Consider the following 26,264-nt stretch of genomic DNA (forward strand, 5'->3'; position numbering starts at 1 on the left):
TTGTTCTTGAACCTAATCATAACTCCTTACTTGAAACCTTAATATGAGATGAGCTTTCCAAAATATATAGTTGACCATTAGAATCTGTGCATTCCTTTGTGATTCTTGGAGATAGTTCCTAATAATTACTCGATCTCTGCCTGAGGTTTTAAAAGTTTTAAGCCCAGGGTGCCTGGGTGGCTCAGTCAGTTGAGTGTCTGACTCTTGGTTTAGATTCAGGTCATGATTCCAGAGTGATGGGATCAGCCCCGCATGGGTCTCCACTCAGAGCATTGGGATTCTCTTTCTCTCCCTCTGCCTCTCCCCTACTCCTCCCACTTACTCTCTCTCTCAAATAAATAAAATGAGAAAAAAATTTTTTTTTAAAGATTTAAGCCTGAAAAACACTTTGAACTTCTTGAAGGAAAATAATTTTGGTTTTGAATTATGATCAGAACACCCACTGAGAAAATGAATGTTTCTTGGCAACAAGTATACCGGAAATGTAGATTAAGGAGGAGAAGGAAACACAGTAGCCAAGAGCAGGCAGAGGGAGAAGGAAGGAAAATGGGACGGTAAGGGAACAGACAAAAGAAATAATAGTCAGAAGTTGGAGAAAAGGAGGGCCATTTCTTCAAACTGAGTTGAGCTCCTTTAAGCAAGTGCATATTAAACTATGTGCTAATATTTTGTAGCATGGATCCTCCCTGTACTCTGCAAAGTGTTTTGATATCTTTTGCCTCTGGTACCTAAAATAAAATGTAGATATCTTGAAAGAGATGGCCCTCTATATGTACTGAAAGATGATCAAGAGGGTCATTCTATCTCCAGACTGAGGAATAATTCCCTCCTTCCTTTTCTGGGTCTCACCACTCACCAGCAGTGGGCCAGGTGTCCCAAGAACAGAGGTGGGAGTCTGTCTCAAGCTGACATTTAATCTGTTTCTGTGTCCTGGGATCCTGCTATCATGCTCCCCCTGGGAATTGCTGAGTAACTAATTATCCATTTCCTCCCATCCAAGTACTAACAAGGCCTGGCCCTGCTTAGCTTCCGAGATCAGACAAGATTGAACGCATTCAGGGTGGTATGGCTGTAGACACTAATTATCCATTTCCTAACCAGAACAATTTCAAATTAGGAAGGAATTCTCTATATGATATCTTATCAGAATATTTTCTCTGGCCTCAATCTGTTACTCCTCAACCCTGCCACATCCCATCCATTTTCTTCTAGAAAAAGTGAGCAGCAAAGACAGAACAATGCTTTTGCCTATTCTGAGAGCCAATTCTTGAGTCAACAGCCTGCACCAACCACCCCAGCAGTTTGTGAATGAGTCATGGGTCAGCTTCCCCTGGGTCGCTCAGCTTGTAAAACCTAAGTCCTAATAGGACAGAGAAAGGACACAAGATCCTTTACAGACAACTAAGAGTGTCTACAACTCCTTGCTTAAGAGTAATAGTCATCAAGATTAAAAGCTTCTGCACGGCAAAGGAAACAACCCACAAAACTAATAGGCAACCAACGGAATGGGAAAAGATAGTTGCAAACGACATATCAGATAAAGGGTTGATATCCAGAATCTATAAGGAACTCACCAAACTCCACACCCAAAAAACAAACAAGAGAGAAGAAATGGGCAGAAGATATGAACAGACACTTCTCCAAAGAGGACATCCAGATGGCCAACAAACATATGAAACGATGCTCAGCATCCCTCCTCATCAGGGAAATACAAATCAAAACCACACTGAGATACCACCTCACACCAGTCAGAGTGGCTAGAATGAGCAAATCAGAGAACACGAGATGCTAGCGAGGATGTGGAGAAACGGGCACCCTCCTACACTGTTGGTGGGAATGTAAACTGGTACAGCCCCTCTGGAAAACAGTGTGGAGGTTCCTCAAAAAATTAACAATAGAACTCCCCTATGACCCAGCAATAGCACTGCTAGGAATTTACCCAAGGGATATAGAAATGCTGAAGCATAGGAGCACATGTACCCCAATGTTAATAGCAGCATTCTCAACAATAGCCAAAACATGGAAAGTGCCTAAGTGTCCATCAACGGGAAGAATGGATCAAGAAGATGTGGTTTATTTATACCATGGAATACTACATGGCAATGAGAAAGAATGAAATCTGGCCATGTGTAGCAACATGGATGGACCTTGAGGGTATTATGCTGAGTGAAATAAGTCAGGCAGAGAAGGACAAATATCATATGTTTGCACGTATAGGAGGATTAGGAGGAACTTAACAGAGGACCAAGGGGGAGAAGAAGGGGGGAAATGGTGGGGGAAAGGGAGAGAGGCAAACCATGAGAGACTCTTGAATGCTGACAAAAACTGAGAACTGATGGATGTAGGGGGGAGGGGGATGGGCATGGAGGAGGGCACTTGTGGGGATGAGCACTGGGTGTTATGTGGAAACTAATTTGACAATAAACTATTTGTAAAAAAAAAAAGAGTAATAGTCATTATCTATTAATCCCTTTAGTTCTCAATTCCTGGGAGGTACATTTAAGAGCTTTCCCAAGACTTTCTATCGCATGTCAGTGATGTCCCTCTTCTCAATAATACTCAAGATTCATCTGAGGTGAATCTTGTAACTCCCTGTTCTTTCATGTATTCTAGTCTTGTCTCTCAACTAAAATATAAGTGATCAAAAGACAGGGTTCAGGAAATATGAAAAAAAAAAAGTCCCCTGGTAAAGATAATGCTTTCCAAAGATGGTATATAATAACACATAAGTAAAAACTTTATCCACAAGGTAGAAGCCATGTAAGGCAGAGAGATGCATTTTAGAACAAAAACCCTTCCCTAACTTACCTTTAAGAATAAGGTGTTGCAACTCCCTAGCTACATTTAGGCTCAGATATCTATATAATGCCCAGCTCTGGTATACCACTCTCCTGCTCAGAACAGACAGTTGCTTGGGCACTGCTCAGTCTGCCCTAAAGGACTTTCCAGGCACTTCACTTCCCTACTTGTGTTATATGCAGACCAAAGAGCACTTATTACCTTTCTCCTTTCTCAGTGTCTTTCCCTGCACAATTTCCAGTTTGGAACACTTTTTTTCTGTTACTGCCTCTTAAAATCTTCAAAGCTCAAATGCCTTGAAGTTCAAATGCCACATCTTCCCTGTGGAATATTACTGAGGTATTCTGAGAGTATGTGCTCAAAATCATGTTCTCTAAACATTTATTCTAAATTTATAGAGACAGAGAGAAAATGATTTTATGTAAATAAATATGAAAATGCCATTTAATATTAAATATAAGGATGTTTACCACATAAATATAAGATAATACATTTGGAATGGTTTTCATTTTGTAGTTTACTGACAACTGGAAAGTCACAAAGGATAATTCAGACACATGTCTGACATGGATAATCACAAATACTTTTTAATAAGTTTATGTCTTCTGAAACCACACATATTATAAATAGGATTTTTCATGAACATTTTCTATAATATATTCTACTATAGAAATAGCATTACTGAAACTCAACACAAAGTAATTTCATTGTCTTAATCGTGCATTTACTTTGTGACATATTCTGATCATGATTCATTAAATTAAGTGCAATGGGCTACCCTACCAGATCATTGGAATCAGTTTCCACAGCATCAACCCAACATAAGTTAGCCACATTACTGATATTTCAGTGTTTCATAAATATAAAAATAGATCCATTAATAACTGACTTTCAATAAATGAATCTTGAAAGAAAGTTCCCAACAGAGCATCTTATTTTATATTCTATTTCAAACTCAATTAGTTGAGTGTCATTCACACACACACAAAACTTTCAAAAACAGGTAAATTTACTAGCTCAACTCCAGTGGTCAAAGTAGAGTCAATATCTTGCAGCAAAAGAAAGAGCCAAAGATTACCATTGTCCCTGTAAGTCTGTCTCCAGTTTTCTTTTCCCAACAAGGCACAGTAAAGACATGTTAAATCAGCCTTCAGTGTTGGTACTTATAGCTTATTGTTGTACCATCCAGCTGAATGTTCAACATGCAAAAAATACTCAATCCAAAAAGGTGGGTATGGTCAAGAAATCTTATTATATGTTGGGTATTTCCCGTTTGTGGAGAGTAGAACTGATACACTTCTATGATTATGAAAGGAGTTATATGAGAAAACAGGCCAACTGGCATTCTGTTTGCTGTGATTCTTTTTGCTTTGTTACTTTCTTTTTTAAAAAAATGTTTATCTATTCATTTTGAGAGAGAGAGAGATAGAGAGAGAGAGCATGAGCAGGGAGAGGGGCAGAGAGAATGGGAGAGAGAGAATCCCAAGCAGACTCTAGCTGCCAGTGCAGAGCCTGACACAAGGCTCCATCTCATGAACCATGAGATGATGATATGGGCTGAAATCAATGATCAGACACTTAATCAACTGAGCAACCCAGGCACCCCCAGAGTTACTTTCATGTGCAGGGAGTCCTCACCCTGGTTCCATCACCTGGAAACTTTAGGAGTCCTCTGAGCACTCGGCTCTTTATACCTCTCTTACTGACTGTTTCCTGTGTTTTCTGCTGTATGTCCTCTATATAAATGTAGAATCCTTGGCTCAGGAACTTATGCTGCTCTGAATATGAGGTCCTTTACTCACTTGCCTAAACCAAAAACCCAGGGGGAGGAATTGACTCCTCTTTTACCTTACCCACCCATCTAATCTGCCAGCAAATGCTGCCTACCAAAGTCCAAATTATCCTGCAGATATCCATTCTCTTCATCTCAGTCACCATCCCTCAGTCCATGGCTTTAGCCCTGGATTTCCACAGTGGCCTCCGGAACATTTCCCATTTCTGCCCTTTCCCCCTACACTCATCTCTCCTCTGCTTATATGCCAGAGTGATGCTTTAGAAAGTTAAATCAATTTTATCAAGGCACAGTTCATACAATCAAATGTACGTGTTTTAAATGAATGTGATTTTGCTTGTGTTTCCCTTCCATCCTCACTAGGCCATGCTGATCTCCTTTCTGTCCATGGAAGATACCCACTTCGGCCTCCTTTTATGGCCTGTGTCATGACTGTTGCCCCTGCCTGGAAGTCTCTTCTCTGATTCTTTCTTGTCATCTCAGTCTTAGCACAGGGACGGGCATCCCTCCAGGGTCCTCAGGACCCAGATATCAAAGCATGAAAGATGGAGAATAATAAGACGTGATTAACATACCTCGAAATTCCTTACATCAGCTGTGGTCTATCCCTTTGCTTTCCTTGGCCTCCATTCCTACTGTCCTCTCACTGACTCTACCCCAAACACCCCAGTGTGCTCCTGCCTTAGGTGCAGAGCCCCTACCTGTAAAGCTCCCTCCCACAGCTACCAGCAGACATCTGCCTTGCACCTCCTCCATGGTCTTTGCTCAAATGACACCTTCTCAATGGGGTCTGTTCTGTCTGCCCTGTCTTAAGCTTGCAGTTTTTGCCACTGCCACTCTGTGCCCCTAACTTCCCTTACCCTGCTCTGTCTTTCTTTTTTCTTAGCACTTACTACCTTCTAATATGCCACGTGATTTACTTCTATTTTTATGTTTACTGTCTTTCTGCTGTCTTTGACTAAAATGATTGCGCCTTAAGAGGAAGATCTAATGTATCGCAACTGCTGGAACAGTGTCTGGCACATAGTTGGCCCTCAAAAACTATGTACTGAATGAATGACAGTAGTTAAAAGACTTTGAAGGAGACATATATGGATCTGCTGCTCTGTAGTTTTGAAGGTGAAATAACTCAAGCAGCTATTTAGGAGCCTCCTAGGAACCTAAAATTCCAACTCAGGGAAATAAGAAATAGTAAAGGGACAACACAGTGGGGAGACTGACTTGCACATCTTGGGTTTTCTCTCACATGGCCTGTAGCCTCTGGCTGAGCTAAAAGCAAAAAATCAAAAAAATAAGGACTTCTCTAATGAGGAGAGAGGCAGGATATATCTCAGCTCTATTTTCTTTGTCCCAGTTCTGCTGTCACATTTACTTTTTATTGAGAGTTTACCCTTTTAACATATGCAATTTACTGTGTTTAGCCTATTCCCAGAATTGTGCATCCACCACCAATTTTTAGAACATTTTTATTACCCCAAAAGGATACTCCACATCCCTTTGCCATAATCCCCAATATTCTTACCCCTCTATACTCCCTAGCCTTAGGCAACCACAAACTTATGTATTTGTTTATTCTGGACAGTTCATAGGGAAAACACACATGTGGCTTTTGTGCTTGCCCTTTTTCTGCTACCACAGTTGACCAGCACCTGCTCCAGAATACAAACACCAGTATACCCGGGCAGTAAGCTGACCGAAGATAGACTGGGATTTGATAGGCAGAAACTGAAAATTGATTACAAACTTTCTAGGATGCTTAAAGTTGGAGGTGGAAATTGGTATGTATACCCAGAATATCCACAAAGGTTTCAGTTTTACTGTATAGGTTTTCTTTCTGGCTTCATGTCTGTCTCTGTCTTCACTATTACCCACCATTAAGGATCAGGGGAAGGAACCACAGCCGAGGACCTAAGAGGTCACCAGAGGCAGCTTTGAGTCCCATATCTGGACGGTGGGAAAAACCTGCAAAGTGCTCTTTGAAATCTGTTCTGGACCTGTATTGACCCCTGAGGCTAAGCAGTCCTAGCCAAGAGCTAGGTCATTCTGGGAATATCTGCTTTTATCCAGCTCACAACAGAGCCCTGAAAACCAGCCTGAATGAGCCAGAAACCAGCCCTACAGGTCCTGGGTCCCTCTGGAACTGCTCAGCTGCACGTTATGCTCATCTGGAAGCAGTAATTTAACACTAGACTGTGTCTCTGGGTGGATCCCCCCAAGTCCTTATGTTTAGGCTGAAACCACCATTGTTATGTGGTATCCACTAAAAACCTGTTATTTAGGGGAAATTACTCCCCCAGTCATCAACAGCTGACTCTGGCTGGTTACTTGAGAGTCAGTATGTTTTTCTTTAAACACATTTGCTAGGCTTCTGGCAGAGCTACTGTAAACACTTCCCATCATCCCTACATATTTTTAGTCCTGAGTTTTGCGGTGCTGGGAGAGACCCAAGGTCTTTGCTCTATCATTTGTAAAGAACCTGCCTTGCAGCAGAACAGAGCTGACTGCTCTGGTGTCAATGACTGAACAGTTGTAAAACCTGCAGAACCACATGCCACCTGACCTGGTGAGGTGCCCCACACTGGTATGAAAAGCAGAGAACAAAGTCATGAGTGAACCGAAAAGGGATATCACAAGGTCAATGTTCAGAATTCTCTGGTATTGAGTGTGCAAGAAGGAAGAAGGTGAGGTGAAGGGAGAAAACAAAATCAAGCAGGAGTAGGTCTGGTGAAATTCTTCCCCACTGCCCAAGGTGGTTCTGAGGTGTACCAATTGCCTTATAGATGATAAGCATTAGACTGACATGAAGACACACTTGGATTCAAAGAACTGTCTGTCTCTCTCTTGATACGGGACCTTGAGCACATCCCTCAGTCTCAGGTGACTCTGCAGCTCTTCTGTGCCTAGTGGCCTCTTTTGTGACATAAGCCAAGAACATTCTAAGGACTTAATAATAAAATCATCATTGGTACATTTCTCTTTACCTCTATAGAGTAATAATGTCTGGAGAACAGGAACCAGATAGCCTTTATCTTGGTACCTTTAGGTGCCTGCCCCCAATATATACCTGATACATATCAGGAATTTCTTGAATGAAATTTTAGGAGATGCAGAGAGTACAACTATTAATTTGGATTCCAGCTATCACTTTTTCTGGGGAAAAAAAAATAAAAAACATTTTATTGTTGTTCAGCCAGACTTGGCAATGGAACAGCTCTTACAAAAGAGCAGTTTTTATGAGTTAAGTGTAGATGATCCAACCCATATGGATCAGATTTCCCTGTAAGTGCTTGAACATGATTTGAAGAATAGAGCAGAGATATGGGCAGGAAAGAAAAGTGTTTAGCAGAAGGAATTTTAGAGTTTACTGAACCAGAGTGCAGGAAGAGGAAAAGGTGATTTTGCTGAGTCCAAGACATGGCTGGATTTTGTCCTTGCTACTGAGAAGCAGGTTCTGAAAATATGTTACAATGGGGCGTCTGGGTGACTCAATTGGTTGAGTGTCGGACTTCAGTTCAGGTCATGATCTCATGGTTCATGAGTTCGTGCCTGCCAGGTGCTCTGTGTTGACAGCACAGAGACTGGAGCCTGCTTCAGATTCTGTGCCTCCCTCTCTCTCTGCCCTCCCCACTCACTTGCGAACGTGCTCTCTCTCTCTCAAAAATAAATAAACATGAAAAAAATTTTAATAAGAAGAAAATGTGCTATAGTTAGTTGAAAATGTCTCCACCAATTGTTTCCTGATGCCCTTCTCCCACTCCCATGTCTACGGACTCCAAAATGCTACTACAAGATAAAGTACTACAAGATAAAGAGGTGCCACTTAAATTTAAGTTCTACTCTGTTGTTCTGTCATAAATGGATTTATAAAGAAATGTTAGAGATACTGAAGCTGTGGAGGTTCATACCAAAGGCCTAATGTTTCCCATCCAAGCCACACCTACCTTGCAAGCTTGCTTCCCAATCCACTTCCAAAGCATTCTGTTCTGGGCCTAATGGCCTGTCTAGCTGTTCCAAACTGCCTACCAGATTTGGAGAAGATGGTAATAAGTTCTGGCAAAAAGGTAGACAAAAAAGGAAGATGTGGATACAGTGTTGAGGAAGAGGAAACTATTTTATGTTCATTATGAAGGAGAAAGTGGAGCTCAAAGGAGGCTGACCCCAGGAAACTGCAAGGATCATGTTTCTGAATGAAGGTATAAGAGGTGTTATTCAGGAGCCTGCTATGACACAAGAGGAGCGAGTGTTCATCTAAGTCTGTCCAAAACAGAATGTGCAGCAATTTGAGGGCTCAGGTGTCCTACATGGAGCAAGGCATAGAGTCTCCATGGAAGCTTGTCCCAGGAATGGGCTGTATGAGTTGCCTGGCCCATGGGACACTGTGGTCTTCAAGGAAAGATTTCCTGCAGTGCCAGGAAAAATGTTCATACAACTCTACCTCTCTCCTCAGGCTGAACACCTAACATAACACTCCAGCTCCAATACAGGATGGTGGCACAGCTGCGAATTTGGAGTAGCTTCCCAGCAGGGCACTGGTAGTGGCTTCATTTTTGTCTGCACACCACTCCCTCCCATCCCAGGCTCCCAACATTGTTTTCCCGTTTTCTGGCTTATTCATATCATCTGTAGAACCAAATATTCCCTGACTTAATTAACTTGAGAAGGCAGTGTCATGAGTGGACACTGTCAGGCTGAGGAAAAAAGGGCACTGTATACAGGCTCTATGATGCATATGGTGAATTTGTTTCTCATAAAGGGAAGGGTTAGCTTAACTGACTGAGCCACCCAGGTGCCCCAAGGGAAGGGTTAGCAATTCTAAAACTACTTTATGTGTATAATAGAGTTGAACAAATTGGGGAATATATTGTGGATAATGAGAGTCAGGTTTCTCACTTTTGAAGAAAGAAGACACAAACGAGGCTACAATGAACTTAACAAGTGTGACTAACATCAGAAGTGTTAATGTGAACTCATGGTGTTGTAAAAAAAAATGCACACACACAGACACACACACACACATACAGATAGGTACTTACAGAAGTAAAATGGATTGTGTATAAGAGTCATTGTACATAGTTCTGTTGACTGAGAAAGTCTAGAAGTGGTGACACCCTAGTAATACTGAGTATACCCAGCTCCCAAATACCATTCTTCAAGAAAAGGAAGCAGGGTTCCTTGGAGGATAGATTTATTCCAAGGATTTTTGCTGCCAAAAATTAAGGAAGTGCTCCAAAAATCAAATGGGGGCATATCCAAAGGACACAGAAGTTAATTTAAAGGAACTCCTGATGGCCAATGCTGGGACAATGTGAACAACAAAATAATGATAATACTGGATTATAATTCCCAATGTAAAATATTCTTGAGTCTATAGTGATATAGATAACTGAATAAAATAACATAATCATGTGCATATAGTCTAATTAATGCCTGGCAAGGCACTTAGTCTCATATGCAAACCAGTATGTGTAAGTACATGATAGCTATACAGATAAAATACTTCTGAGTGAAAAGAAATCAAATGTTCCCTATATAGGAAAGGGGACTGAATTTAAAGGATAAATATATTTTGTAAAATATTTATGAGATTATGAGCAATTCCTTTATTTACAAAGGCATATTTAAGATATAAGCGCTTTCCTATGCAAAGCATCAAGTTTGGGATTAGAAATGCAAACAACTTTATGTGTATGTATCTTGTCTATAGTGGCTTCAAATTCAAGTAATGAAACCAGTTTGCTTAAGTAAGAATTGAGCTTCATGCTCCAGATTCACCTAAAAAGCAGTCAGCCTCTCTTCAAGCTTCCAGAGGTCACTGGTTCAGGGCTTTGACTTCTTTTAGCAAAAATCCCAGAAGCTTTCTCAAACCTTTCTTGAAGATTCTCCTCAGCACTGCAAGTGGTCCCCAAGACACTGATACCAGTTACCACCAACTGAACAAAAATTGTAAAATCATTAAAAAAAAAAAGGTATTAAGGTGTTAAGGCCAAAAGCTAGGAGACAAAGAAATTCCAAAATTTATAAAATTAACCACAAACCGTCTCTAAAAAATTACTTTTTTGTGAAAACCTTTAGAAACTTCTAAACTCCAAATTTTCCCTCATTATTTAGGTTTTTTTTCCTTTTCCCCAAACTTGATCTGTTTTTCATTCATTCCCTGTTCCTCCCCACCTCAGCACCTAGTGACTCCAAAGCCCTCTGCCATCTTCCATTCTCCCACAGTGCTCACTCTGTCACTGTCCCTTCCTCACCCTGGGAACCCTCTCATCCTCTGCTTTGCCTCCTTGACATAAGCCTTCCCACAAACTGATGGCCATTAAACAAACAAACAAACAAAACCCCAGAACTACAGCCATGCAACAAGCCCAGATTGACAAGCCCTCGGCAAACTTTGGTAATGTATGTTGTCGCTGATCTAATGGGGCTGTTCTGCCCAGTGAACCATGTTCATGACACCCACCCACAGAAGCAGGACTATTCCGTATTCCAGTTTTCTCATAGTCACAGAGTCAAGAGGGTACCATACACAGAATTAGGGCTAAATAAGTATTTTTTGCCTCAAGATTTAAAATTATGGTAGGTTCCTGAGGACACCTATTGCTTCTGGGTATGTAATGGGGATGACCTCTACAATGGCAATTTGGCAATAATTGCCAAAATTTGAAATATACATGTCCTAAGATGCAGAAATTCTACTCTTCAGCAATTATCCTATAGTTATACTGGAAGAAGTACAAAATTATTTGTTCATAAACATACTAACTGTTGTTTGTCTTACATGTCCTATAGGTCGCAGTGGTGGCCTGGTTAAATAAACCATGGGTACTCTACAAAATGGAATAGAATGCAGCTTTTAAAAAAGAAAGAGGCAGAAGTATGTGTCCTGATATGGAAAATGCTCAAAATATAAAAGTAAATGACAAGACCGACATGCAGAATAGTTAGTATAGTCTATGGCCATTTCTGTGATAAAGTATGATATATATATTCCTAAACAGAATATTCCTCAAGAGATTCCTAAGAAACCTAAGAGTGGTTGCCTTGGAGGTAATTTGATGGAATGAATGGCCAGAGGGGAGAGAAAACTTAGTTTCCTACTGTACCTTCATAATTTTGTTTAAATGTATATTTACCTATCCTAAAATACAAAATATTAAAAATATGCATAGTTTGTGCTTCTAATAAACTTGAGGGAAGTGAAAGTGTTATTGAATTTTAACCCATTGTTGGCCTGGAACTATGCTTATTCCTTAAGAGACACAAAAGAACACGTAAAAGTTTCTACTCAGAGTGAGAATGAATGAGCATTGTCCAACAATAGGAGAAAGTACAGTGAAGTGTCTAAGTGTGACCACCCAGCCACAGGGTTCTGAGGGATTATGGAGAAGACCTTGGAGGACAAGAGAAATGTTCTGGTCATGGAGTAGGAAGGTCTTGTGAGTGCTCTGGGCAAATGCCAGCATAATGCCAGCTAGTCAGGGAATTCTGCCCAAGAAACTATGCGGCTTTTGCTCAATATATCAGCATTTTTGTGAGGATGCTCACCGACTGAAGGATTCAAGGGCTAGCACAAGACCTGACTTGGCCTATGTTCTGGTAGTAATATTTATTCTGTGTCAGGTCATGCTGTGCCACTATTAGCTTCAGATGCACTGGCTGTAGCTGGGTGGAGGGAGGGAGTTGCCAGAGGAACATTATGAATTATGGAAGCCTGCTGTGTGACTCAAGGTGCATGAGTCAAGGTTTGAATGATCCTGTTTCTCCTTGGACCTTTAAGGTTTTACATGTCCTGGCCACATTCCCTAGCACACCTCAATCCTGCTTGCTCCTTCCACCTTAGCCAAATTTGGTGTTCCACTGGGCACCTAACTTGGTCCCTACCTTCTTCATGGAGCTTCCTTCTCTAGCTCTTCCAGCTGCAGTTAGGGTTTTTTTTTTTTTTCCCAGTAGTATTGCATACTTCAACCTTTAATTATTTCTTTTTTTAAAATAGTTTATTGTCAAGTTGGCTTCCATATAACACCCAGTGCTCATCCCAACAAGTGCCCTCCTCCATGCCCATCACTCTCTTCCCCTCCCCCCGACCCCCATCAGCCCTCAGTTTGTTCTCAACATTCAAGAGTCTCTCATGGTTTGCCACCCCCCTTTCCCCCACTATTTTCCCCCCTCTTCTCCCCCATGGTCCTCCATTAAGTTCCTTCTAATCCTCCTATACGTGCAAACATATGGTATCTGTCCTTCTCTGCCTGACTTATTTCGTTCAGCATAACACCCTCAAGTTCCATCCATGTTGATACAAGAGTGCTGATGCATAGGGGCACATGGACCCCAATGTTCATAGCAGCACTCTCCACAATAGCCAAAACATGGAAAGAGCCTAAGTGTCCATCAACTGATGAATGGATCAAGAAGATGTGGTTTATCTATACTATGGAATACTACATGGCAATGAGCAAGAATGAAATCTGGCCATGTGTAGCAACATGGATGGACCTTGAGGGTGTTATGCTGAGTGAAATAAGTCAGGCAGAGAAGATCAGATACCATATGTTTGCACGTATAAAGGGATTAGGAGGAACTTAATGGAGGACCATGGGGGAGAAGAAGGGGGGCAGTAGTAGGGGAGAGGGAGGGAGGAAAACCATGAGAGACCCCTGAATGCTGAGAACAAACTGAGGACTGATGGGTGTGGGGGGGAGGGGAAAGGGGGTGACAATGAAATTCTACTCCCATCACACAGGGGTCAGGGGTACTCCACCAAGAGCTGTGTTTCCATGATCTTGGTTTTACCTTCCCTTGTGATCCTGTCATGTGTCCCTGTCACTGCTCTGTGTCTGCCATCCAACCTTCAAGAATCTAGGAGTAGAGAGCATAGTTCATCTCCCTCCTGTATGGGTAACTTATGCACACACCACACACAATACAAACCAGCCTAATTAGGGATTAGGATGATGAAGGATCACCACAATAGTCAGACGTCAGTCCTTCTGGTTCTTCTTCCCAGAAAGCATGTGCTTCCACCCAATTCCAAATCACAGTACAAACCCTTCCATTTCCCCATTGCTACCACCATCACCACTACCACACACACACACACACACACACACACACACACATGTGAACGATACACACTAGCTCTTCTGACTGATGGGGAACTGAGATCTCTTTTGTATAAGGAAATGAGGTCATTGTTATCCAGACCTCAGATCCACCTCAAGTCCTAGAAATGGAGCCCTTGTGACTCTAGCAGCTCCCTGTGAGATGTCCACTGTATTTGCATGAGCTGGTCTTGCCCTACTGTGACAACAACCTGGACAAGAGGCACTGTGTCCCCCTACATTTTTATGCCACATCTACTCAGGTTTTGGCTTGGAAAGGCTCTGAAGCAGCTTCTGTATAATCTCTTCATATTAATTTTCCTAACATTATAGCAGTAGTTATTTTTTTTTTACAAATAGTTTATTGTCAAATCAGTTTCCACATAATACCCAGTGCTCATCCCCACAAGTGCCCTCCTCCATGCCCATCCCCCCTCCCCCCCACATCCATCAGTCCTCAGTTTTTGTCAGCATTCAAGAGTCTCTCATTGTTTGCCTCTCTCCCTTTCCCCCACCATTTCCACCCTTCTTCTCCCCCTTGATCCTCTGTTAAGTTCCTCCTAATTCTCCTATACGTGCAAACATATGATATTTGTCCTTCTCTGCCTGACTTATTTCACTCAGCTAACACCCTCAAGGTCCATCCATGTTTATAGCAGTAGTTCTTAACCCCATCCGATTTTTAAAAATTCCTTCATTCTAAACCAATTAAATCAGGCTCTCTAGATGTGGAACCCAGAAATCAGTGGGATTGTTTTGTTTTGTTTTGTTTTTTAAGCTACTTAAGTAGGTGGAATTTATAGCCACTGTAACTGAGAACCATTGCTTTGGAGAAACTAGCTATATCAGATTAGGATGATTTGGCTACAAGAAACAGAAAACCACAGGTCAACAATTTAAACAGGAAGAAATTTTCTTACTTCATCTAAGAAAAAGTCTAAAGATGGAGCAGTTTGAGGAGTTGGTTTGACCCCATGATGTGATGGCATCACCAAGAACCCAGGCTATTCCCATCACATGTCACATCACAGAAGATTGTTTTGCCACACCGCAGAAGATTTCCTCATTGCCCTCACATTATCCAGTCTCTTTCAGTAACATCATTAGCTTATCTGAAACACATGTGTATTCTGATCACTCTGGCCTCAGGAAATTTGATCTGGTTATTCTAAGATTAAGAGCAAGACTCATTGAGTTCCTTTGAGACTGAATCCCAAACTGAGAGCAGATGAAAACATGAAATCGAAGAGCTGCACATCAAGATCACCTGTGGCTGAAAAAATACTTATGTCTAGACCTCACCTTCAGAGGTTCTGATTTCATTGGCCTAAAATGAACTTGGGCATTGTTTTGGGCTGTATTACGAAATATGTCAAAATCCATATGTTGCAGTCCTACCCCTCAGTACCTCAGAATGTAACTGTATTTAGAGATGGATCCTTGAAAGAGGTAATTAGGCTAAAGGAGGTTCATTAGAGTAGATTCTAATCCAGTGTAACTGGTGTCTTTATAGGAGGAGGTTAAGACACAGACACATACAAAGGGAAGACCATTCAAAGACCCACAGGGAAGACAGCCATTTGCAAGCCAAAGAGAGAGGAATCAAGAGAAATCAAATCTGCTGACACCCCAATCTTGAACTTCCTATCTTTAGAATTATGAATAAATAAATTTGTTTTATGCTACCCAGTCTGTGGTGTGTCATTATGGCAGCCTTAGCAGACAGATACAGATGTCAATATTTTTTTACTCAAGTGATGCTAATGCATAGCCAGGTTGAGAATCCACTGCTCTATACTCTTGGTTGAGAGTCAGGTGTTCAAAAATAATGATACCTAGGCCCCATCCCAGTGGTTTGGATTTATCTGATTAGGTATGGTAATAGGTCATCAATATTTCTCAAGTTTTCCAGGTAATTCTACCATACAGCCAGGGCTGAGAAACACTAATATGGACCTTGCTCAGTTTCCAGGCACAGCCACAGAGATATGGACACCTCAGAAAGATGAAAGATGGCCTCACATTCCTGAAATTCTTCCCTGGTCTTTAAGATTCAACACAGTTTATCTGGGTGAAGATTAATGTTGTTTTTACAATACAAACCCCCTTGGTGGGTTGTTAGGGAGGTACTAGAAGCAGGAGTTATTTACAATGTACTTTTAAGCTTGGATTCCTTTAATTAGAAATACTTTCCTATGGGTACTGAGCTGAGATCAGTTACCCTGAAAATTAGGAATTTGGTTGAGGGAGGAAGAGGAGAGTTCTGAAGTACAAAATAAAAAGTAAAACCCATGCCTCTTTCTCAGCCCATTAGCTGTCCTCAGAGATAATAATGGTTACTGCTACTGATAATAATGGTTACTAATATTGCTAATTCCTCATGTCCTTCCAGAAAAAGTTTTATGTAATACCAGTATATGAATAGTCTTAAACTTTTATGCAAATGGGATTATACTATAAACATACTCTATTGTACTATTTTTACCATATTATACTCTGTGTGTGTGTGTGTGTGTGTGTGTGACTATTGTTCTTAATAGCACAATACACTTGAATTCCTCCCATTGGCTTTTACATATTCAAGTATCTCCCATTTAAAAGAAGTGGATCTCACTTTTCCCTCACCCAATTCCAACAATCCCCTTATTTCTCTGTGTTCATGTGCACAGTTTTCAAAAGTTCTCTACGGCATGGTCTATTTTCTTGCCTCTTGTTTCTTCTCTGTCCTCTCCAATATGGTGTCTGTTCCATTTGGCACAGTCATTGCCAGAGTACTCTATGACTTCCTGACACTAAATCCAAAGATCAATGTTGTTCAGGCCTCTTCTAACGTGAGACTGGTGTCTTTAGACCCTGGTGGCCATCCCTCCATCCTCTTAAACTTTCCTGTCCCCCTCTCTGGGTTCCTCACCTGTCTCCTTGCCCCTCTGTTTCCCTAAGACCACCCTACCCAATCATGGCCATCTTCTCTCCTCTGGCATTTTGACTGGCACATAGAAATTATGGTTTGTTTATGGATGAATTATTCAACACTAGATGAAGAAAAAGTGAAACATATCCTGGGTAGCATACGAGTATACACAGACCTTGTTCATTATTTTTCGTAGTTGCCTAGAAATCAATTTTACAAAGAAACTGCAATCTATGTAGCCATTCCCTCATTGATGGACATTTAGGTCTAGCGTTTCTGCCTTTTTTACTGTTACATCTCCTGCAGCAAGAAATATCCTTCTGTGAATATTTTGAGTTATGCTGTATGGTGAATTCTACAGGAATTTGACTAAGTCAAATGGGGTGTGTATTTTTAATTTTTATAGATATTATCAGAATGCCCTTCAAAAAGTATGTTCCAATGTATTCCTTCCCAACAGTGCATGAAAACACTTGTCTTCCCACACCCCCCCAGGGCATATATATGAAAATATGACCTCACAGTTTTGCTTTGAATTTCCTTCATTATGATCCTGGTAATAATAATGTTTTAAGTGCCATTCTAAAAACAAAACCGAGCAGATTTAAATTGTTGCCTGGGAGGGACAGAACGAGGAAGGATGGACTGTTTTCTGTAAAGGCGCTAAGGAGCCCAGGGCTCTAAAGATGCTCTGTCATCATGTTCTGATGGAACTGAGGAAAGATCATCACCACTGGCAAGATGTCTCAGGTTACCAGAAACAGGGAGCAGTCTCCTGACTGGGTACCAGGTTCTTCCAGACATGGCCCAGTTTCCCCTTCAGCCTCTAGCCTCTTCAGCATCAGACTGATGCCTACTTGGAGGTCTTTAGTGATGTCCCCAAACACCACTCTGAGGACTCTGCCCAAGGAGCTGGCTGGCTGATGTCTCCTGCTTCCTGGAAAGTGCTGCCTGAGTTTTCAGGGAAGTAATAAGAACACAAATGGATAAAACATATTGATAAAACATAAAGGGGAGGTAGTCAGAACAGGGCAAGACAGCCATAGGTCTGGAAAGATCTGGGGGGAGAAAGGAGCCAGACCAGTAGCTCCTAATATTCCTTGAGGTCGGGGGAATTAAGAGCTTACTTGAACTGTTAGAAGTTGTAGAAACAATCCCCTCTCCTCTCACCATTATGAGCTCTAACAAAGCAGGGATTAGGTATGTTTCATTCACCATCACATCTTGCAAGTCCTAAGCCAGTGCCCAGCACACAGTAGGTCCAGAATAAATATTTGTTGAATACAGTAATGAATTGGGGAAAGGGGACCAGAGACCATCTACAATGTTTAAGAAACCCTATATTAGAGAAACTCTTGCCTATTTCCTGTGGTGGGAGCCAGGTTGGTGGCTTGCACAACAACACATGATCACACTGCCTAGAAAGAATGCAGCTGTTTTAGTTCCTCACCACTGTGGTTTTGGGCAAGTTACCACTATCTGCCTCAGTTTCCAAATCTGTAAAAGAAGGATAAGGATAATATCTACATCATATACTAGTATAAGGGGTAAATATATTAATATAAAGAGCTTAAAATAGTGTCTGGCCCCTAGTAAAATCAACAAATATTTCTGTCATTATCCTAGTGTCCTGACTGCCACCTTGATCACAGCCAACCTGTCTATTCCTATTTACAGTCAGCCCAGTAAATGCTGTCTCCCTAACCCCCTACTGGATGAGTGGTCAGATCTAGCAAATAAAAATACAGAGCACCCAGTTAAATCTGATTTTCAGATAAATAACAACAACAACAACAAATAGCCTAAGTATATCTCATACATACTTATGCTAAAATGTCATTCATTATTTATCTGAAACTCAATTTTAACTGGGTGTCCTGTATATTTATCTAGCAACTTTACTGCTAGACTCAGTGTTAGGAACCCACTCTTCCCCTCTTCAGGAAATCATAATATTAATATAAATTTTGAATTATTTTCAAAACATCACCTAACTATTTGCAGTAATGTGTCTATTCTTTTCAAAAGAATGTTCCCTAGCACTACAACACTGTTTCCTAAAGTTGTCTGATTGGAGGAAGAACTGGAATCCTGGATCCTGCCCCAACCAATCAAATCAGAATCTCCAGGAGGTAGGTTTGGGAACCTGTATTTTTGGCAAGCCCTTCGGATGATTCTGATGGACAGGCAGGTGTGAGAAATACATGGGAAAGAGGCTACCTCTCTGCTCCAGAGAACAGAGTAGATCATTCCTTCCAGGGGATGTTTTGTCTCCTCTGGCTTTGAGGTAGATGGACAAAGTGTAGGAGAGTTGCTCTGAAGATAATAAGTGTTCAGTAAATCTCTGCTGGCTAATGAACATGATGGTCTTGGAACAAGACACGGTCACACTATGAAACATATATACAGCTGTGCCATAAGCACACACATGGAGCCCATAATGTTGTAACAGAGTGGGGCCAGCCAACCTTCTAAGGAGTACTGCTGGGGTCACTGCAAATGACCTCCTGAGACCATCCAGAACTCAGGAATTTTGGTGCTCTATGAATTTTCTTTGAATTCTTGGGTTTCTATACTTAGTTTTTTAAAATCATTACAAGTAAAAAGTTCTTGTAATCCATTGTGGTATTTTCCCTTCTTTTTTTTTTTTAATGCTATGCAACTTTTTTTTTTTTTTTGTATCTTTGACAAAGATCCCTGATTCCAACCACAGACTTCTTCAAACTGCTTTCTTTTTTTAAAATGTGTCATTTATTTCTGAAAGTGTGAGAGAGACAAAGTGAGCAGGGAAGGATCAGAGAGAGAGAGGGAGACTGTCCCACAATTTACCACTGCTAGAAGCTTAATCCTTTCCCTTTGTCTTGCTGTTTCTCCACAAACGTATTGGTCTTCATTTAAAGTGATATACAAAGAAGGCTGGGTAGCTCAGTTGATTGAGCATCTGACTCTTGATTTTGGCTCAGGTCATGATCCCAGGGTTGTGAGATCGAGCCCTGCATTGGGCTCCACACTGAAAGTGGAGCCTGCTTGGGATTCTCTCTCTCCCCCTCTCTCTCAGTCCCTCTCCCTCACTCTTGTTCTCTCTCTGTCTTTCTCTCTCTCTCTGTCTGTCTCTCTCAAAATAAAAAAATAAAAATAAAAAATAAATAAGATGGTACACAATCTCTCAGGACCTACTTGCTGTTTGAGGTCTCATTTTTCCTATGAAGGCTCCCATGTGAATATAACATGACTAAATAAAATTTGTATGCTTTTCTCCTGTTAATCTGCCATATGTTAGTTTAATTCTTGGGCACACACAGAACTAAGAAGATAGAGAAAAAGTTTTCTTCCCTTATAATACCTATGCCTTTAGAAGTAGAATGGCTGGGTCACAGTATACAATCACATTCAACATTGTAATAGATAATGTCAACAGGTTTCTCCAAGGGATTGTACCAAGATATACTTCCAACAAAAAGCTTTGAAAATTTCACTTTCTCAAGAAAAAAAGAAAAGAAAATTTCACTTTCTTCACATCCTTACCAACACCAGATATTGTCTATTGTTTTCATTTTTAGCCTCCCAGATGGGTGTATGGTCCTATTTTTTTTTCAAATTAACTTTTTATAAAGTAACCACTTAAAACAGAAACATCCAGAGTGGAACAGGGAAGGTTTGAAAAAGGGGTGAGATTCTTATGCCTGAAAAAGTGAGTATGAGAAAAAAGGTGATGCCTGGCTTCAGGGAACTGACTAAAGTCCAGGCAACAAGGTATGATAATTATAATAAATTTCCACACACCAAGCACTGCTCTACGTGTTCTATATATACTAATACATTTATTTCTAAGATGACCATAAGATATAACTACTATTATTGCCCTTACTTTACAAATAAGGAGGGCACAGAGAAGTCAAGCAACCTTCCGTTAGATCACCCAAATTTAACTGAAACTGCTCACTGGCCTTCTACAGGTTATTTCTGGACGTCCAGTTTAATCTGGTTTCATCCTCTCACAAGTAGTGGGGTGGGTGGAGGACGGGTCTGTGATTTGCTTCTTGCTCTGAGGTCAGACAACATGCTTCCTGGGCTGATTTCTCCAACTGGATGGGAACCTCTCACTGCGATTCTCAAACATGAATTGTGAGTTTCATAAGCTGTGTACAATACACATTCACATTGCTAGGCTCATGCCCTCTCTTACCTCAGATTCTGTTTCAGTCAGTCAGAAATAGAGTTAGGCACCATAAAGTTGCCATTTTTTAAAAAGTTTATTTATTTATTTCTAGAGGAGGGGGAGGAGCAGAGAGAGGGTGAGAGAGAGAATTCGAGCAGGCTCCATGCTGTCAGCAGAGAGCCCTGATGTAGGGCTTAAACCCATGAACTGTGAGATCACCACCTGAACCAAAATCAAGAATCAGACTCAACCGGGGCGCCTGGGTGGCTTAGTCGGTTAAGCGTCCGACTTTCGCTTAGGTCATGATCTCACGGTTCGTGGGTTCGAGCCCCGCGTCGGGCTCTGTGCTGACTGCCAGCTCAGAGCGTGGAGCCTGTTTCAGTCTGTGACTCCCTCTCTCTCTGACCCTCCCCTGCTCACGCTGTCTCTCTCTCTCTCTCCTAGAAAAAAAAAATCAGACTCAACCAACGAGCCACCAGGAGCCCCATGAACACACAATTTTAAGCAGGGTCAGTCTGATTGAAATAGTGTGGGCTTGTTAGATTTAGAAATTTTAAAAAAGTTTTAAAACCAAGTAACCAGAAGATTGTTTCCAATCCGCTAAAGGAGGTGGCATTTACAATGGGTGCCATTAGGTTTATACCTTGTGGTATATCCCTGTGGAGCAGTCAGGTATAAGGAGTTTAAGTTTTACTTTTTAAATGCATACATACATACCCATATGGGTGTCATGTGTATATATACATATATGTGTGCTTGTTCAACTGTAATAGATATAAACACCACACACACACACACATACATACATACATATAATTGTTGATCCTCCTTATTTACAGATTAATTGCTTATGAATCCATCTGCTCTCTAATACTATTTGTAACCCAAACTAACACTTGTGGTGCTTTTGTGGTCATTGTGGATAAGTGCAGAGTGCAGAAAAATTTGAAAATCTGAAAAACCAGAAAAAAACTGTCATGTTCCCAGTTAAGGCCCAAACAAGCGAGGCTCTGCTGCTTGTTTCCACTTGTTTCTATGCTGTAACAAATGTCTTTTTTGTGGTCTATTTAGTGCCAGGATTTTTACATTTCGTGCTTTTTGCAGGTGATTTCACCCTTGAAATGGCCCCCAAGTATCATGCTGAAGTGCTGCTTAGTGTTCCTAAGCACAGGAAGGCAGTGATGTACTCTAGGGAGAAAAACACGCATTTGATGAGCTTTATTCAGGTGTGAGTTAGACTGCTGTTGGCAAGAGTTCAATATTAATGAATCGGTGTCTTTAAACAGAAATGTGCATAAAACAGGGTTATGTATTGATCAATTGCTAAAAGTGCTGTGCTCTTGGGACCTACTCATGTATGATCCTTAGGGGCAATGATTCAGTATTTGCTAATATAGTGTTCACTGTGACTTTACAGAACATAACTACTGGGGAACCCTGTGAGGCTATGCCTGACGCAGCTCACCCAGCTGGTTCCCTGCCAGACAGAGCTCTGAGTGTAGGGAGTAACTCTCTGCCATTGCAGCTTTTATATCAGCACACGGCAGACTCTTAACAAGTGTTTATTAAATGCTGAGTGACTGAATAATTCTGGGTTGATTCTGAAGATATACTGATAGTGTCCCTACTGTGCGAAGTCCTACCTCGAATAGGCAAGTTGCCAGCCCCACAACTGCAAGGCAGTGGGGTCTTCATAGCACCCATAGACACTTAATGGGGGCCCTCTTCCACCCTGCACCACTGTCTGGATCCAGATTCCTGAACCCCACCAGCTTCCCTTTGTAAAAGGTAGCAGGGGGACACCTGGGTGGCTCAGTAGGTTGGTCAAGCATCTGACTCTTGATTTCACCTCAGGTCATGATCTCAAGGTTCTTGAGATTGAGTCCCATATTGGGCTCTGTGCTGACAGTAGGGAGCCTGCCTGGGATTCTCTTTCCCTCTCTCCCTCTCCTTTTCTATCTCTCTCTAAATAAATAAATAAACTTAAAAAAAGAAAGGTAGAGGGAAAGCAAGAGAAGGAAAGCCAGTCACAAAGCATATACTATATATTATCTGGCACAGAGGGAAGTCTGGTTCATTATTTATGAATATTTGAGTCAGTGCAGCTGTTTCAATGAAAATGTTTCAAGGAACTCAAGTTCATTACAAAGATTTTCTACATTTCAGATGGACAATAAATCTGAATGTTTTTCTTCCTGAGCTAAACGTGTCAGGGAAGCATCAGCTATATCCAGAAGACATTTCTGTCTTTGGAGACCAGCTAACTTTGGTCCAGATGATGCCAAGTGAGTGAGTTCCATGCCTGAGCTTACAAGAGAGTCTTAGTTGCACTTCAGGCCAGTAGCATTACCAGCCACAGCTAACTGAATTTTTATTTTCAGGGAACAGAAGACAGGCTGTGGGTTCTTGGAAATCCTCCCAATATTCCTCTGACTCAACCTTCTGATGTAGATTCTTGGGTGTGAATATTATAGACTTTTCTGCTCCTGTGATCCTTGAAAGAATTTTGTATTTTGTGCTTAGACAAAAGGAAAAATTTTACTTAAGTGAGATAGGTCAAAAGACCTATTCTTGCTTTAAGAATTATTTGGTTCTGGACATTGTGAGTGACAGGAGAGTAAGGAAATGTTGCTAAGCAACACTGCACATCCTTCCTCAGAGCCCCATTATTACCTAGCAATAGGCTGCCTGGCGTGACATTCATGCTCCTGCTAGGTAGAAAGACCACAGGCATGGTGCCTGACAGGTATGCTTCCCTCTTCTCCTCAGGTCAGTGACTCACGCTTGCAACAGCTAGGTTTACCTACCAAGTGTTTATGAGTCCCCTTGCTAGGGACTGGAGATACACAGATCAAAAGAGGAGGCTTTTGCTTTCAGTGAGTTGTTCAGACTGGTTTCAGTGCGAGGTACAGAAACAGATGATTGTACTACAGTGTAGTGGTTGCTATTTTAGGGGGAAAATGTTTTATCTAAACAGTTGACACCAGAATTCTTCACTGGGAGAGTGAAGAATGGAAAGATGGCTTGGTAAATTTCTGAGTCAGGAGCTGGCACATGAGGACATAGATGTTGTCAGACAGAGGAGTTGGGGGAGAGTTACTGAAAAAGAGTGTTCAAGAAGAGCAGGAAGGTAGCACAGCTAGAGAAATCCTAACTGGAGGACAAGTTTAAAGAGTGATATCAGGACATCTGGGTGGCTCAGTTGGTTGACTGACTTCAGCTCAGGTCATGATCTCTCACTTCATGGGTTTGAACCCCTCATTGGGCTCTGTACTGTCAGTGCAAGACCCACTTTGGATTCTCTGCTCTCTCTTTCTGCTCCTCCCTGACTCATGTCCTCTCTCTGCCTCTCTCAAAATAAATAAATAAACAAACTTAAAAAAGAAAGAGTGATATCCATTTTAAGTGGTTTGCTTTAAAGCACTTCCTGTGACCCATAAACCTTCAATAAACATTCAGCTGCTCAAAACAGAATCCAGTTCACTGTTACCATGAATGGAATGATCAAAGAGAAAATGCCTCAACCCTTATTGAGTTGACATCAGGGCAGAGGTACAAAAAGAGCTGACACGTGTAGAGAAAAGAACAGTTTGGCCAAGGCTAGAAATTGGCAAGTCTTGACTCTGAGAACACAAATTTAGAGAAATCTTGGACCAGACACAAACTTCCAGTCTGATGAGCTGGACAATGGGACCTGAAACAGACCTATGCAGATCTTACAGTATAGGGGGAGCCTGGTCCAGACCAGGCTGTCTGGTATCACAAGTAAGAGGAGGTACTTCTGATAGGTGTAGAGAGTCAGGAGAAGGTTGCCCAAAGGAGGAGACTCCTTAGACAACTGAAAGAGGAGGAGATAAGGAGGTGCTGAGGAGAAGCAGCAGGAGCAAAGGCAGAGGGAACAAAGGGCCATCTGAACATCGAGGTACCAAGCCTTGGAAACTGAGGAACCTGTCATAAAGTGACGGGGCTCCATGTAATAAGGAGTGGAGCAGAAATGGAACACCTGAGATGATATCCCAGCTTCTGAAATGTCAACTACTTTTTTTCACTCAGATTTAGATCCCATGGCAAGTATGGTCTTATCCACTTTCAAGAGTGTTACAGTGTATAGAGATAGGAAGCTAGATGATAGATAGATAAATGATAGATAGATAGATAGATAGATAGATAGATGATGGATGGATGGATAGATAAATAGAAACAGACACCAAAGAAAAATCCACAGCAGTCTCTCTCTGCGTGTATCAGAAGAGCTCTCCTCCCCCGCCCCCCCCAACCCGAGATCAGACTGATTGTGGATGTACCCATCGCTCAGGGAAGAATACAACCACTGTGCAAAATAAACAAACTGTGCTGTTTTGCCTTCCAAACTCAGAGTTTGCAAAGTATTTGTGTTTTTTATACCTTGCTTGCTTCCTTATACTGGGAAAAGGGGACAAAAAAATCTTTTTTCTTTCCATGGATAAGCTCCTACCCCTTCTTTAGCTGGAATTTCCTGAGCCTGTCATGTCCTGTCAGCTCTGTGGCTTCAATTCTGAGGAAGGTGATCCCAGTGCTTAGGGCAAAACTGGTGTTTTCTACTTGACAATGTTGAATAGGTAGAAAATTTACTTGACAATATTGCACAATGGGCAATGGGTGTGTTCAATATGTCTGCACATGTCTGTCGGTAGGATTCCCTGCTTTAAAAGCAACAATTAAATTGCACTCAGCAAAGTTACTTATTTAGTCAGTGGAAAGGAAGGGTGGGAGAGAACATGTCCAGTATGGTGATGGAGGATGGTGCAGGGAAAAGCCGTCCTATAAAGGGTGATAAAGATGCTGAGGAAGAGCCTGACCCCATTTTCACCCATGCCTTCCAGGGCCATGGGGGTGGCAGCAGGAAAGCACAAAGTGCAAGGATCAGGGGGAGTGACATTATGCTATTAGGCTCTGATCCCTCCAGCTTGTTGGAAAAGACTTCTCTTGAGCACCTCACACACAAAGCAGGACTGTGGTGAATGTTACACTGGAGGGAACTTGTTGTATGTAACTGTTTGTGGGAGGAATAAATTCATGGACAACTTGAATAAATAGATTCAATCTTCCTCACTGGCCATTGTGATCTCCATGATCCACACATATGGTTCCCACAGGAACCAAACAGTTCATTTCACAGTGTAGCATTAACAATCACTCTGTAGCATCCTGGAAGATCACAGGGTTTGAAAGCCAAGTGTGTTGCAAAACCAGCAATCTGCATGGGATTACATCACTGTAGATGTTCAAACAGATCCCATCCTAGGGAAAAAGAGGCAGTTAAAGCAAGCAAGGGGGTCAGGGGCTAATACTAAGCCACTTAGGTTGCTGTGACTCCTTTTTCCACTCAGGATATGGCCGCTGCTGACTGATTCAGGAACTTGGGAACTTGGTGTTCTCAGTGTACCAAGAAGGAATGTGTCAGTGGGAAATTACTGCACACTCCTTGGATTTGTGAAATAGAATACTGTGGGAGGTATATGGATGACT

Source organism: Hyaena hyaena, unplaced genomic scaffold (genome assembly GCF_003009895.1).
Source record: "Hyaena hyaena isolate Hyena2069 unplaced genomic scaffold, ASM300989v1 scaffold_1596, whole genome shotgun sequence".
NCBI classification, from domain to species: Eukaryota; Metazoa; Chordata; class Mammalia; order Carnivora; family Hyaenidae; genus Hyaena; species Hyaena hyaena.